General features: G+C 27.6%; 1 pseudogene; it reads left to right on the top strand.

Moving 5' to 3' along the window:
* Positions 1 to 13892, top strand: part of LOC142330749 (trypsin-1-like) — a 33674-nt pseudogene that overhangs the window by 19232 nt on the left and 550 nt on the right.

Raw genomic sequence — 13892 nt, 5'->3', positions numbered from 1 at the left:
TTATCAAGAAACAATATGACTATTATTTATTACGCTCAAAGTTTTCAAATACAGACAGGCCAATGTAAATTAGCCCACATTACTGAATGCTTGCCCAATTAACTAGACCTGTAACAGCATTTTTACAAATTCCGTTTCTTTTTATTCGAGTTTTGATTGAGAAAAGTAATACATTTTATAATCAGTTGTGTAATTTTAGTGTTTTATAATTACGAGTGAACTTAAGTTTACCACAAAAAATGAAAAACTTAAACGGCAAGCCCGGGAAATAAAAAAATAGTGTATGAATTTATGAAACAAGAAGGTGATTGATTTCCAAATTCGGAAAAAGAAGATAAACACCTGATTCACATTGAAGAATGTGAAGAAAGAACAGCAACTGTGTGTGGGATATCACAATCCCAATTTGTCTTGTTATACCATTTTATGTGTATTGTACAATTTCCCATTTCACATAAGCATTTCTGTAATTCTTATCAGGTTTACATTTTTGAAAAATGCATAACATTGAAAATGGTCGAATATTAATTAAAAATTTTTCAGTGAGCCAATTAAATTTAACATAAAGTTATGTACATAAATAATTAAACCAAAAAAAAATTTAAAAATATAATAATGTTCAAAATATTAATAACTATACAATAAGGTGATTAAAATTTCAAAACAATATATCTTATGAATGCCCATTTGCTGATACATAATGAAGTAAATGTTATGCTAAAAGGTTGGTAGAATGATTCGAATTGCAGCTATCGCTGCCAAGGCACAAGCATCAAGATTGGTTGTGCTGCCTGTAACTTGCAATAATAGATTTCATTATACATTACAGAAACAATAACAATACACTAACACAATGGTACATTTAACAATATTAATAATTAAAAAATAAAAGGAAAAAATAACAGATATTTTAATTAAATATATTATGAAATAATCATTTTTAATAATAAAAGTAATTACTTTAAGAATAATTGTATATTTAGGAACTGACAACAAACAAGAATTGCATATTGCGTTGTTTTGGTTTGTAACTAATAAAAGTTTTTCTCAGATGGCGCCTTATTCTAGCACATATAATCCTACCCTTGTTAATAACTATTGATTATAAATAATTTTATTTATGAAGCTAAATAAGACCAATGAGTTTCCACCTATAACTTAGAGAAAGTTGCCAGATTAGTAGAGATTATGAGAAAAGGATATAGTTGTCTACATTTTTGAGGAATAATTTTTTTTGTCATTTTTAGAAAAATTATTCCAAATGTAGAATTAAATTTCATCTATTCTAAAAGTAACCAAACACAAGTATAATGTAAATTAAATAAATAAGCACAACTTATCGACTTGTAAGGTAAGTGCGCTCGAGTTTGAAGCTTTATAAAAATTAAACTGTAGATTTTGAAAAGAACTGAAATTATCCTTTAGATTATTTTAAGCTGCATGACTTTTATTTTTTTACTAATTTTTTTTTTTTATTACCACCATGGTAATAGAGAAACATACTTTTTGAGTTCCTCAAAAAGAAGTTATTCTTGAAGTTTCTGTTTCACAGCTCTAACTTAACTTTTATCTCTTGTTACTAAAAAAACCACTGGGCCAATTATATTCAAATTTTTACAAAATCTAATCCTTTCTTCTGTGAAATTTTAGTTCAGTATTTTCCATCTTTATTGATTTGTAAAACAATATTAACTTTTTGATCTGTATGATGTACAAATACAAGACAAGGTTCATCATTCATTCATTACCTTTATCGTTATTAATAAGACATTTCATAAAATATATTGTTAAACATACATTTGTTACGAATTTTTATTCTTTAAGGATTTTTTCATTTAGTAAGGTGATACCTAAAATCAGTGAATTATTGGGGCAAAACAAGTATAACGTAAAACAATTTAAAAGATGATTCAATCCGTTTTAAAATCTGACGGATGATTTTTATTTTAAAAGCCTCAAGTATACATACGTTCTGCACTGGTAGAAGTAAAATTTCTAAAAATAAATCTAAGGATTATAAATAGTCATTAACAATCTGGATCATTCCACCATTTAAAGTTTCGCCTGGAGGAAAGAGATTTTCATCAGACAAGGTGGTTATCGAATACACAAAACACCTGTTTTGTGGAAAAAGATGACAGCTACTATTTAGAAGGTTTAGAGAGGTTAGAGCATCACTGGAAAAAGTGTGTCGATTTGAAAGGATACTTTGTTAAAAATAAAATATATTTGATAGAAAAGTTATTTCTTTCTATGTTAGGCTCAAAAATTTTCAGACAACCCACGTGTATATATATATATATATATTGGCAACAACAAAATACTTGTACATTAAAATACAAAATGAAACACAAACATTACAGATTTTTTTTTAAAGAAATACAATTTTGTTAAATCACTTAAATTAATAAATTAAATTTATTTATAATTTCTATTTAAAAATAAAAGATGATTATTTTGACTTCCAACAGCAAAAGGTACAAGGTCTTGTCTGCTAGTGAGAGCATTCGTTTAACTACAGCAGTATTTCTCAACCTTTCAGCATTTGCGACCCAATTTTCAATCATAATTTTCATCTCGCCCCCCTCTCATACAAAAACTATGTATTCAATAATAATGTATTTTGACGCTAAAGCTACACTATTACCTTAATTACAAACCTTAAAAATTCCCAAGAAAAAGTAAATTTATTGATATTTGGGAACAGCAATCTGCTGCACTGACAAAACTAGAATCAATGCCTCTCTATTGCTCTCTGTCTTACGTTCACCATATCGGACATTCTCGCAGCTTCACAAGAAATTCCAATTTGTCTCAAATATTCTGGAATATCTGCGCAACCGCTTGTGCAAACATATATTAATGCTACATCTCGTTTGATTCCAGCCAGTCTCAGTCCAGTCGATCCTTCTATCGCTATCGAATCTATCGTGAATGTGTGTGCTGTAATTTGTGTGTTAATTGCAATTCACGTATTATCAAATTCGTTAATTTTCTGTTGACTATATTTGATAATTTTATATTTAAAAAAATTATTTGGTGCAAGATTGTCTTGTAATAATGTAAATAAACTGTCTTCGTATAATAGTCAAATTTGAACGATACTACTCGTATTTCTTGTGTTACTTCTTTGTAAGTATCATAATTCGCTCTTAATTTAAATTGTCCTACGATGACACATTGAATGTGTCTCATTATGCTATTAAAGTATAACTTAATAATTTGATCTTTTATTTACATTTCACTGATATTTTTTACTTTTAAAATATTGGATTTGTCAGAAAATTGTTTAAAAATGGTTAAATGCAAAATGCAGAATGGCTATTCAAAGTTCTGTAATAAATCTACAGAAACAATTTATTTATTTCATTTCATTTAAATATTATTACATTTTAATATAAATCATAAACATGACATGCACTAAAATTATTGAGGTGCAATGTGGTGACAAAAATTGGAAGAGCATATCAAAAAATAAATTAACGCATTAAAATAATTATTCATGCAATCTCATAAACTAAATAAGTACTTTTCACATTTATTATGTTTTATAACTGTTTTTTATACTAATGATTTCTAGTAATTATGTTTTTTAGCATTATTAAAATTATCACGTCCAGTGACTGGAAGAGAAGTTCGTTCAGTAAGTTTAGAACCATCTGATGGGAAACTTCCAAAACTCTGCATTGCAACAGGTATATTAGAAAATATAAGCTTACTACATAAAAATATAAAACATGTACTGAATTCATGACAAAATATTAAACAATAGGCAGTTCTCACAAGTGATTAATACTGTTGCTGTTAATGTTACCTCACACCCAAAATTGTCCAACCAAGATTGAATTGGAACAACAGCATGGAGTCAGACATTATTATAAAGAAACTGCAAGAAATTTTTCTACATTTATAATTTTGGAGCCTATTGGCATGAACTTTACTAAAATGTCTTTACAAATCCAGAAAATCATCACTTTGAGATTTTTACTCTTTAATTTTTTAGAGAATTGTTACGATACCATTCAAGTAACTGACATTTGCTTTCTGAAATGAAATGGAGACAATCAAGGCTCATTATTATTCACAATCTCATTGAGAGTATTATCTCTATCTACATTATGCTGCTGAAAAAATTCAGAGCACTGACCCAATTCTACTGATTTTATGTCGGTCAGTCAACTGCCATGGAACACATGTACTAATTTTATTGTGGCCATGTGGCCAGATGTTTCAATACAATTTCACCAAACAGTAGCATTTGGAAAAAAGATACTGTAATTCATTAAGAGTTACTTGTCTGTCTTATAAGATTAGTCATTACATACTTCTGAGAGTAATGTCTTCTGAGACAAGTTTCGGGAGTCCCAATAATCTTCTACAGATAATTACCTTTTTACACCACTTTTTTAAACTCCATTCATTCATTATCAAATCACCATAAATCAACTCAACTGAAAATACATACTCGCAAGATTTCATTTTCATTTTAAAAACACAGAGCAAGGTTCATTTTAAAACATACAAATTCTCGAAAATACATAAGATAAATGACTCTTAGAACACATAGCAAAGAGATTGAGCAATTTTAAACAGAAGCCAATTTTAGACAGAAGCCAATATCACACATGTCATGACAGCACAGAAACTATACATAAATGTTCTTTACATACTGCATTATCCTACAATTTTCCATGTGAATTAACAACTATCATTTCACAACAGTTAATCAACATGTTGATTACTACATGTTGATTAACATGTAGTAATCAAGTTTACTACATGGATGATTAACATATCAAACAGATATTTTATCATATCATTTAGACATTGTGCAGATGGCACTGTCTTTTAGATTAATATCTGAAAGAAGTATTAGAACAAGAATCCAGACTGCTTAAAGTTAAAAAAATATTTGCACAGATGAACATAGAGAGGTCTCACATGTACAATTTTATTTCTTTGGTTTAAACAAAAAAACTACTTGATCAACCATAGCCAAATTTTTATTCATGTTTCTTGGCATACCTGAGAAAGATACTTTAGATACTTCATCTTGAAAAAACTAAAAAAAAAAAAAAAAAATATATATATATATATGTAGTACTAGAGATTTGCCAGTTGAAGCACAATTTTAATGAAGAGAATTAATGAATTGAGTCTCTCAATTAATCACTGTGTAAGTTGGGTTTGAACTGAATAATTCAAATCAATCGAATGAATAATATTATAAAAATAATAGATTAAGTTTATGTTAAATAAAATAATATTAAATAAATTAAACAAATTTCTATTTAACAATAATGGGCTTCCCATGGGGACTGCGTGTGAGGCTAGATCAATCATAACCACTAACTGGTAACAAATGGAGTGCCCCTGGAGCGTTGTTTTGGGAGATGCAATGGGATGCTCTTATCTCTACAAACAATTGTCCAATTTTCACAATTTAAACGGGGTATCTGTTAGTAGGTTGATGGCTAACTTTTGCATGCATCAGGCATTCTCTCAATCTGCACATCAGTAATTCAGAAATGTATATATAAAAAGTTTGTCTGTTATCACATCACATAAGAACCAACCAACTGATTACTTTCAAATTTACAGAATAAATTCATGTTACCCCAGGGAAGGTTTTAAGCCATCGACCGAGGCCCTAGCTTCCTTGAAGGTATTAAAAATATTCATTACTTCTTTGCCCACAAAGAGGATGAAGTTGTGAATTAAAGATATTGTTTATGGGAAAAATAGATTAATTCTTTAATTTCATTATTATATTTTTGCCACCATGGCAAAGAAATAAATTACAAAATTTTTATCATCAAAGGTGTGTAGTACTTTAGTTACATAGTTACTATTATTCTATCTTTTATAATATAGTTTCTTTTTTGGGTTTCTATAAAGCCTGAATACTATAATTATTATTTATCAGTATTCTCACAACCGTGAGGATAACATACAGTGGGTAGAGCCCTCTGGGTAGATGGGAATGGCTAGTGAAATGAGCTCTGCAGCCGTGGGATAGGCCCTTTGGCCCTTGAGTTGGCTCTAGGATTCGCCTGGACTGACATGAGCCTCGAGGGTCCAGGTTCTGGCTAGCCAGGACAGCTAGTATATTTATATAAATAAATTATTGTGTGGTATATTATATATCACACCAAAGCCTATTTTTTTAAAAATAATTTAAAAAAATTACAATTTTTAATCTGTCAATTTATTTTTCAGTTTATTTTTTTCTGCAACACTGTTCATTGTTCATGTAGAGTTTACCTTGTGGTTTTTTGTATTTCTGAATACCCAGACTGTAATGTATTATTAACTAGAATCCAACCATAGAATGATGGCAGGAAAAACTAAGGAACTATCAGCATAAAAACATAATTGGACTGGCCAGGCCTTAAACTATCAGCCTACAACATAAGAAGCAAGGGCAAATTACTTTTGCCACTCGTGAGATTGTTGAATTAATCAAGGTTTCTTCCTATATTAAAATGAGTCTCAGTAAAATAACTGTCTTAAACTGATCTTATTTAAATAGAATGAAATATTTTAGTTATATTTTTAAAATACAGAAAAGCATAATTTTCACAAATTAAAAACTAATTTAAAATCACTAAGGTATAATCTTTTTATATAAAAATGTTCTGTTTAAAATCAATCACAGTACATTTTATTCTAGTCATTTCAAATTTTAAAACATAATCATCAAGGATATAAAAATTAAAATTTATCATTTTTAACTCCAATTTGGCATAATACATATGTAATAACTGTTTAATGATGACTAATTAAATCACCATGTATTTTAATTTAAACAGCAAGAAAAATACAATCATCCGAAAAAGCAGAATTACATAGATCAAGAAAATGGAAAGCACAATTTAAAATTTTTCATTCATATACTGAAAGGATTTATTACATTATATAAAAGGTGTTTATTGTATTATATAAAAAATTTGTTTCTTGTTTCAAATAAATTCATAATATTTTTTTTAAATTCACAGTCACTGGGCAAATTCATAATATTTTTTTAAAATTCATAATATTTTTTTTCACTGGGCAGTGACTGTACATCACTTGCCAAAGCAACTGCTTTATGATATAGTAAAATGGGAAGATGACTCAAATTTTAAAATGAATTTTCTTTAGTGCTAAATTTGCTTTTGCTTTTTTATCTCAGTCAAATCAAAATTTATACGTAAAATTTTAGAATTTCTGTTGAGAAGCTGTTTATTGTTATAAAATATTGTTGCTTTGATGCAATGCCTGACAAAGAGGTAAGAATTTCTTATAAAAGCTTTTACAATGAACAAAACACTTTAAAACTGCACGAAAATAAAATTTAAAAATCCATTTTTCAACATATTTTATAGATGTGCAGAGTTTAGAAATCATCACATACCAAAAGGGCATAAAATCTAATTTTCCTAAAAGTAATTCTAAATAAAATATAACATATGGAAAATAGGAATTAATCTGATATACAATATTTTCACAATTATAAAACAGCTTAACTTTGGTAACTTGGTAACCAAACGTTTTTGATTCTCAGCGCTCTTGTAGAATCCAGAATTTTCCAAGATGCCCTATGCCAAATTCTAGCAAATTCACTTTGTAAAATAGCCAATAATCTTTTGGAAGGGTTAAATAAAAATAAATAAAACACATTTTAGAACACAAAAGATATGACAATAGTTCTGCTAGATATTGCATCCTATGACATTAAATTAAAAATGAAAATATGAAAATTGTTTAATATTTTATAACTAAACATAGAAAACTCGGAATAAAGAATATAGGAATCAGGAGGGAATTAAACTAAACAATCTAGGAGGGAGAATTTGTAATGGCCTAACAAGAGAATCATATATAAAAAAAGAAACCTCAAGGTGGATGGAGGAGGTGAAAAAAGGAAAATAGTAGTAAATGAGGAAAATATGGAAGGACAGTGAAAAAAATTGGATCCTGGATAAGACTGTAAAACATATCTTATAACTTGTTAATTCAATAATAACTGGTACATCTTATTTAGTAGCTACATAACTACAAAAAGTGAAGTAAGAATTAATGCACTGCTAGAATCCTGGGAATATTTTACCTTTCTACAAAATACTAAAAAAATGTTGCTGCTTTATAACTTAAGTGTATAGGGTATGTGGTGAAAGCTAAAAAAATGCAGTAAATGTTTGAATTAAAAATAACATAACATTTCAGTTAACGATTACGTAATTCCTTATTGAAAACGTTACCTAATAAAGAACTACAACAAATGAAAATAAGACACAATTCTTTTTTGTCAATTTTTTTTTAAACAGTTTAATCTTTCTATTGTAAACATTACTTAGCATTAAAAAAATTAAATAACAAGTTTTCCTTCAAATTACGTTTGCATAATATATCATCAGAAAATTGAGTTACGTTAATGTTATACTAATTATAAAAGCCACAGAAAAAAAATAAATGGAAAAACTCAATTTAATATTTAAACAATAGTTCAGTAACTTAGAATAAGCAATAAAGATTAACATCTAATGTTCCGAACATATGAACGTCAAACCTAAGTAAAACAAAAATCTGATGTGGACACCATGTAACTTCCTTATATGCCTATTAAATTACATATACACATTTTTTGTAAAATAAAAACTACATAAAACTTTATTTCACTAATAACTTCTGATATTTTTTCTTTTTTTTTGTTATTATTTAATTATTACTGTAGAAATTTTTACAATCACGAGTTTAATAATTATTAATAAATCAATACATTAAATTAAAAAAAAAAGAGATGAAATCGGATTTGAACCAATGTGCCTTCCCCTTCCAAGATCCAAATATTTCATTAATTAGAATTTTATTCAGTTATAACTCTTGAACCAATGAATAGTACCAGTTATGATTACTAGTACCAGTTATGATTACATCATTGAAAAGCTCTCAATGAGGGCTTATAACTGCAGTTAAGAAAAAGTCCAAAATCCAAATTTTTTGGATTTTGGGCTTTTTCAGACACTTTTGGTTGAGTCCACTGTAATCAAAAGGGAAGGTGCCCAACTAGATGTTACAACAGTCCTAAATCCAAGATTTCAAAATCCTACAGCTAATTGTTTTTGAGTAATACACGTACGTACAGATATCATGTCAAAACTAGTCAAAATGAATTCAAGGGTGGACAAAATTAATATTTCCATTTAAATCTGAAAGCCAAAATTTTTCGCAATCCACAATACTTCCTTTACAACATACAAGGAAGTGAAAAATAAACTGTTTTTCATCATTATTACTGTATAGATTACTATGATGCAACAACCTGCAATTCATCTACCATTTCAGGTAACATTTTTGTTGGCTTCAAGCAATCAATATCAATCATTTTTAATGTAAAATATATATATATATATATATATATATGTATGACAAAACTCACTCAATCAAACACAAATGAAGAAAATATAATCATATAACCTCAAACACTAGTTATATTTTTTAATATTTACTTTAATATTTAGCAGATTGTATGATAAATTAAATGAATCGAATCGGAATTGGTCAGTGAACAAGTGTATACAGTCAACCTCAGAGCATAAACAGACTGTATTTTATTATACAATTTAATAAGGCCACCCAAACTGTGCTCTGGTTTCAGCGACATAATCAACGGGTGAAGGTTTCCATTTCATTAATAAATCGGTTCCAATAGACTATCAAAGTAGCAAAGTATTCCGTTTTATTGCAATATTGGCATTTTTAGTATTAAACGACACAGTAGTTAGACCAAAGCAAGACAAAGAGAACAGACAAAATTTGGAAGAATTCCAGAAAAAGTGTGTATGTGCGAGTTCAACTTTGAAAGGAGAGAAATATTCAAACCCAGAATTAGTAAATTACATCAGGAACTGGATATATAAACATGAATGCAATCAAAATTCATAATAATTATAAGATAAAATTTATTGTATTATTTATACAAAATATTAACATTAAAAAGTAATATTTTAAGTTAAAAACTTTTTTTCTAGGATGGGGTCGTACAACTCAAAGTGGCACATTATCAACTATATTACGGCAAGTAAGGGTACCTGTGCATGAAAACTCATTATGTAGAGATAAATATGGACCATCTGTACCAATTCAATATGGACACCTCTGTGCAGGAAAATTAGATGGTTCTACTGGTGCTTGTATTGTACGTAAGATTACTTCTGATTACTTTATTTAAGAGTACATCCATTGATAATAATAAGACTTATTTTTATTAAACAACTATATATATATATTAAACATGAACCACCTAGTAGTAAAAATTTGAGATAAGACAATCTTACCTTAATTTTATCATGATAGTACTTTGGCAGGATCGCATATCATTAATAATGACTGAATTCATTTTATTAAATTGCATATTAAAAATTAACAATATACACAGTGTCACTAAAATAAAACCGTGCAAATGCTGTTTGTTACAGTCATAATGTAATGCAATGGTGTAATGTTCATATATATATATATATATATATATATATTTCTACAAAGGCTCGTAAGTAAAAATGTAGGAATTTATAATGTAGAATTCAACACGCTGAAATGATCAAGTCACTAAAATATCCAGAAAAATAATTATTTTTTCATTCCTAAATATATTTATACTTCATAAATGTTGAGGCTATTTCAGTAACTACGCTCTACTGTAATATTGAAGTAAAAAACAATAAATGATGAAACATTGGGCGTTAATAAAATATTCATTATATTTCAAGATCAAAACTCTTAAATTTAAAGAACAAAAAAGGATAAAAATTATATTTATCAATACCCTGCAAAATCTCAACTACAATACCACCACTACCTTTTAAAGTTTTTTCATAGTAAAGAATAAAAAATTATGCTGCATTATCTACTAACTGATACTGAAGTCACACTATATATAGCTGATACTGAAGCTTGGTTTTCCTATATTGTGTACAAAATTGCATTTAGTAATTAATAAATCTGCAAGTAACTTGTTTGCACAATTGTATATTTTGTCAAAGTTGCGTACTAACAATAGTATATCAAAAGAATCGACATCTATCAATTGTCTCATTCAATAAAACAAGATTTTTTAATTTTAAAATATGCTTTTATTTAACTGATGAAAAAATTAAAATTACAAAGATACCAAAATTTCATTATTTGGAAATTATTAAATTAAAGTACGCATTGTTTAGAAGTACTTTCCAAAAAAAAATATATTTTAAGATTCACTAAAAAAAAAGAAAAATAATATCACTTTCATATTAAATCAAGAATAAATGTTTATAATAAACTCTTTAATTAAATTTAAATAACGTTTTATATTGATAATGATGATTTATACATCTCTCAGCTACATTTAATTATAATAATGCATATTGAATAAATTCTTTAATAAAATTCCACCCTTCATTGTATTACACAACAAATTATCAATGAAATGATTTTAATATGTTTATAATATTATATAACAGACTTTTTCAGGAAAGTGAGGAATTAAGTGGTTTCCTGTTCGCTTTCTCACTGAGCTGATTATACTGTTACAAATCAGCATTCAAAATCAATTAAAATTCAGATGTTATACAACCTTACAGGTAACAATATCACTTTGTTCATGGCAAGAACTGCCAATACAATGATAGTAAACAGTGTATAGGCAGTAATTACTACACCCTCTGAGAAAGCAACTCTGACTGGTAGTTCTTGTATTAAAGATAATTTATATCCACCGTTATCACACCAAACTTATGGAAAATAGTACAAACCAATGTATTCCTTTCTATTTTGAATAAGCGTCTGAAATATATTTTTTTAGGGAATTATCCTTCTACTTTTGAAAAGTAATTTTTTTCTGTATCAAAAATCTGAAATGGATGTTAAATAGAAAAATTAATGAAACAAAATTAAATTTTTTTGAATTTTCAACAGTGTACAATTTAAAACAACAATTTATATAATTATTTTAATTTAAAAATAAAATATTAATATTTACATAATAATTAATATTTAATAATAAAAAGAGTGCGTCTGTGCATGGGCACTCAACGGAAGTGAAGCTTTTTACATATTATATGAATTATTAATGGTGCAAAATAACATATATGCATTATGTATTATTTGCATATAAAAATAAATATGTGTGTATATATATAAAAAAATATTTGCATATTAAACAAATTTTTATTAATAAAAAATATGAACTAACAATGAAATACACATATTATAAAAAAATATTTATTTCACGCAAATACATAAACCATGTATAAGAGTGAGCGAGTGGGAGGGGGGAGAGAGAATGAGCATGCTTACTGAACAAGAGTGTTAATATCTATATATAGCACATGGTAGGCATAGTGGGGGAATCAGCTACTGCGTGATGCTTTTTCATGACGCTTGTTTTTTCTCAGTTGACCCTCCCATTCTGAATAATTTATTAATAATTAGTATCATAATTAATATGAATATAATATTAATATAAAATATAATATTATAGATATAATTATTTATAAAATTATATAATTATAAACAGTTTTTTTTATAAAGTTAAAGTCGATTTAAAATCATTCATTAGAATGTAGCAGCAAGTTTTCCTCATTTGATAAAATTATATTTTATCAACAGTTGTTATGTTTTTTTTTTTTAACTATGTAACTAATTTTCTTTTGTAAATAATTTTATACTATCAGTACACCGCTGCAGTTTTGAATCCTGGCTCCAACTATTCAGTCTAAATTCTGCGTCCACAGTTAAAATCAAGACAGCAAATTTTTTAGAAATTAGTATAAGCTATAAATAACAATTATCCTGTAATTAAATTCAATCCATAATCAATATAAAAATTAAAACTACGTAGCTAAAAAATATTGGTTAAATTCTAAGAAACTATGCAAACTGGTATTTCAAGATCTTTTGGCAAAACAAACCCGTTTAAAAAGCAGGCCTATACTTGGACAAACGATATAAAATTTCATTCACCGGTGTCCAACTTCTTAAAAATCACAAGAGCGAGGTAAAATTCAAAATATACATTTTTGTTAAACTAAATTTTATAACATCTGCCTAGATTCAACAGTACGGTCTGTCCAGTCTTAGGGTAAGGGCACAATGAACAGGTTGTAGCGGTGTTGCGGTTCACAGCACAAGTTGCAGTTAACCACTTTATAAGTCATAATTATAACTTGTGAATAAGTACATAGTGAAGACGTCACAGTGTAGATACAGCTCATGGTTTAGATGATTTCAAGATTAACTTTTTTATTTAGTTTTATTTTACATCGCCGCTTTACCTAAACTTACTTCTGCGATCGGTTCATACAAAGTCATTTCCTCCTCTAAACTCTTTTTAGAGAAATCATTTCTTCTGTAGCGGCAACACAATAAAATAAATTTTTCTTCACGAAGAGCAGAACTGATGTACAGCTTGCAATATTATATAACATATGCTTTCAGTTTTGCTTTGAGAAAATAAAAAATATATGAAAACATTTCCAGAGTCATCCTCAAATATAATCGGGATTTGTCTGGGATGGTTCTGACATCCTTTAAAAAATATATTCACCCAACTCCATTTTCTGTTAACTAGGTGTGCTGTAAACCTGCAGGTGGGAAGATAATTCATATATTACAAGAAAATTTATTTTAACAATTCAGTTCTAACTAGTAAGATTAATTACTCATGAAATTGTATGTAGGATAAAAAAAAAAAACAGCGCTATTTAAAAGTTCATGTCGGTGTTTGCCAAAAATCACAAAAGATCAATAGAAATTTTAATCTGAAAAATAATATTTGAATTTTAAGAAAAAGTTTAATCAAATGTTTGGTGAGGACTAAAAGTATTCGCTATTATATAAAATATTAACTTTTCTTTGTAAATTTTATAATTATT

This window comes from Lycorma delicatula, chromosome 9 (assembly GCF_047948215.1).
Source record: "Lycorma delicatula isolate Av1 chromosome 9, ASM4794821v1, whole genome shotgun sequence".
Taxonomy (NCBI): domain Eukaryota; kingdom Metazoa; phylum Arthropoda; class Insecta; order Hemiptera; family Fulgoridae; genus Lycorma; species Lycorma delicatula.
Note: the sequence above shows the minus strand (reverse complement) of the source record. Positions and strands in the feature narration are given on the sequence as shown.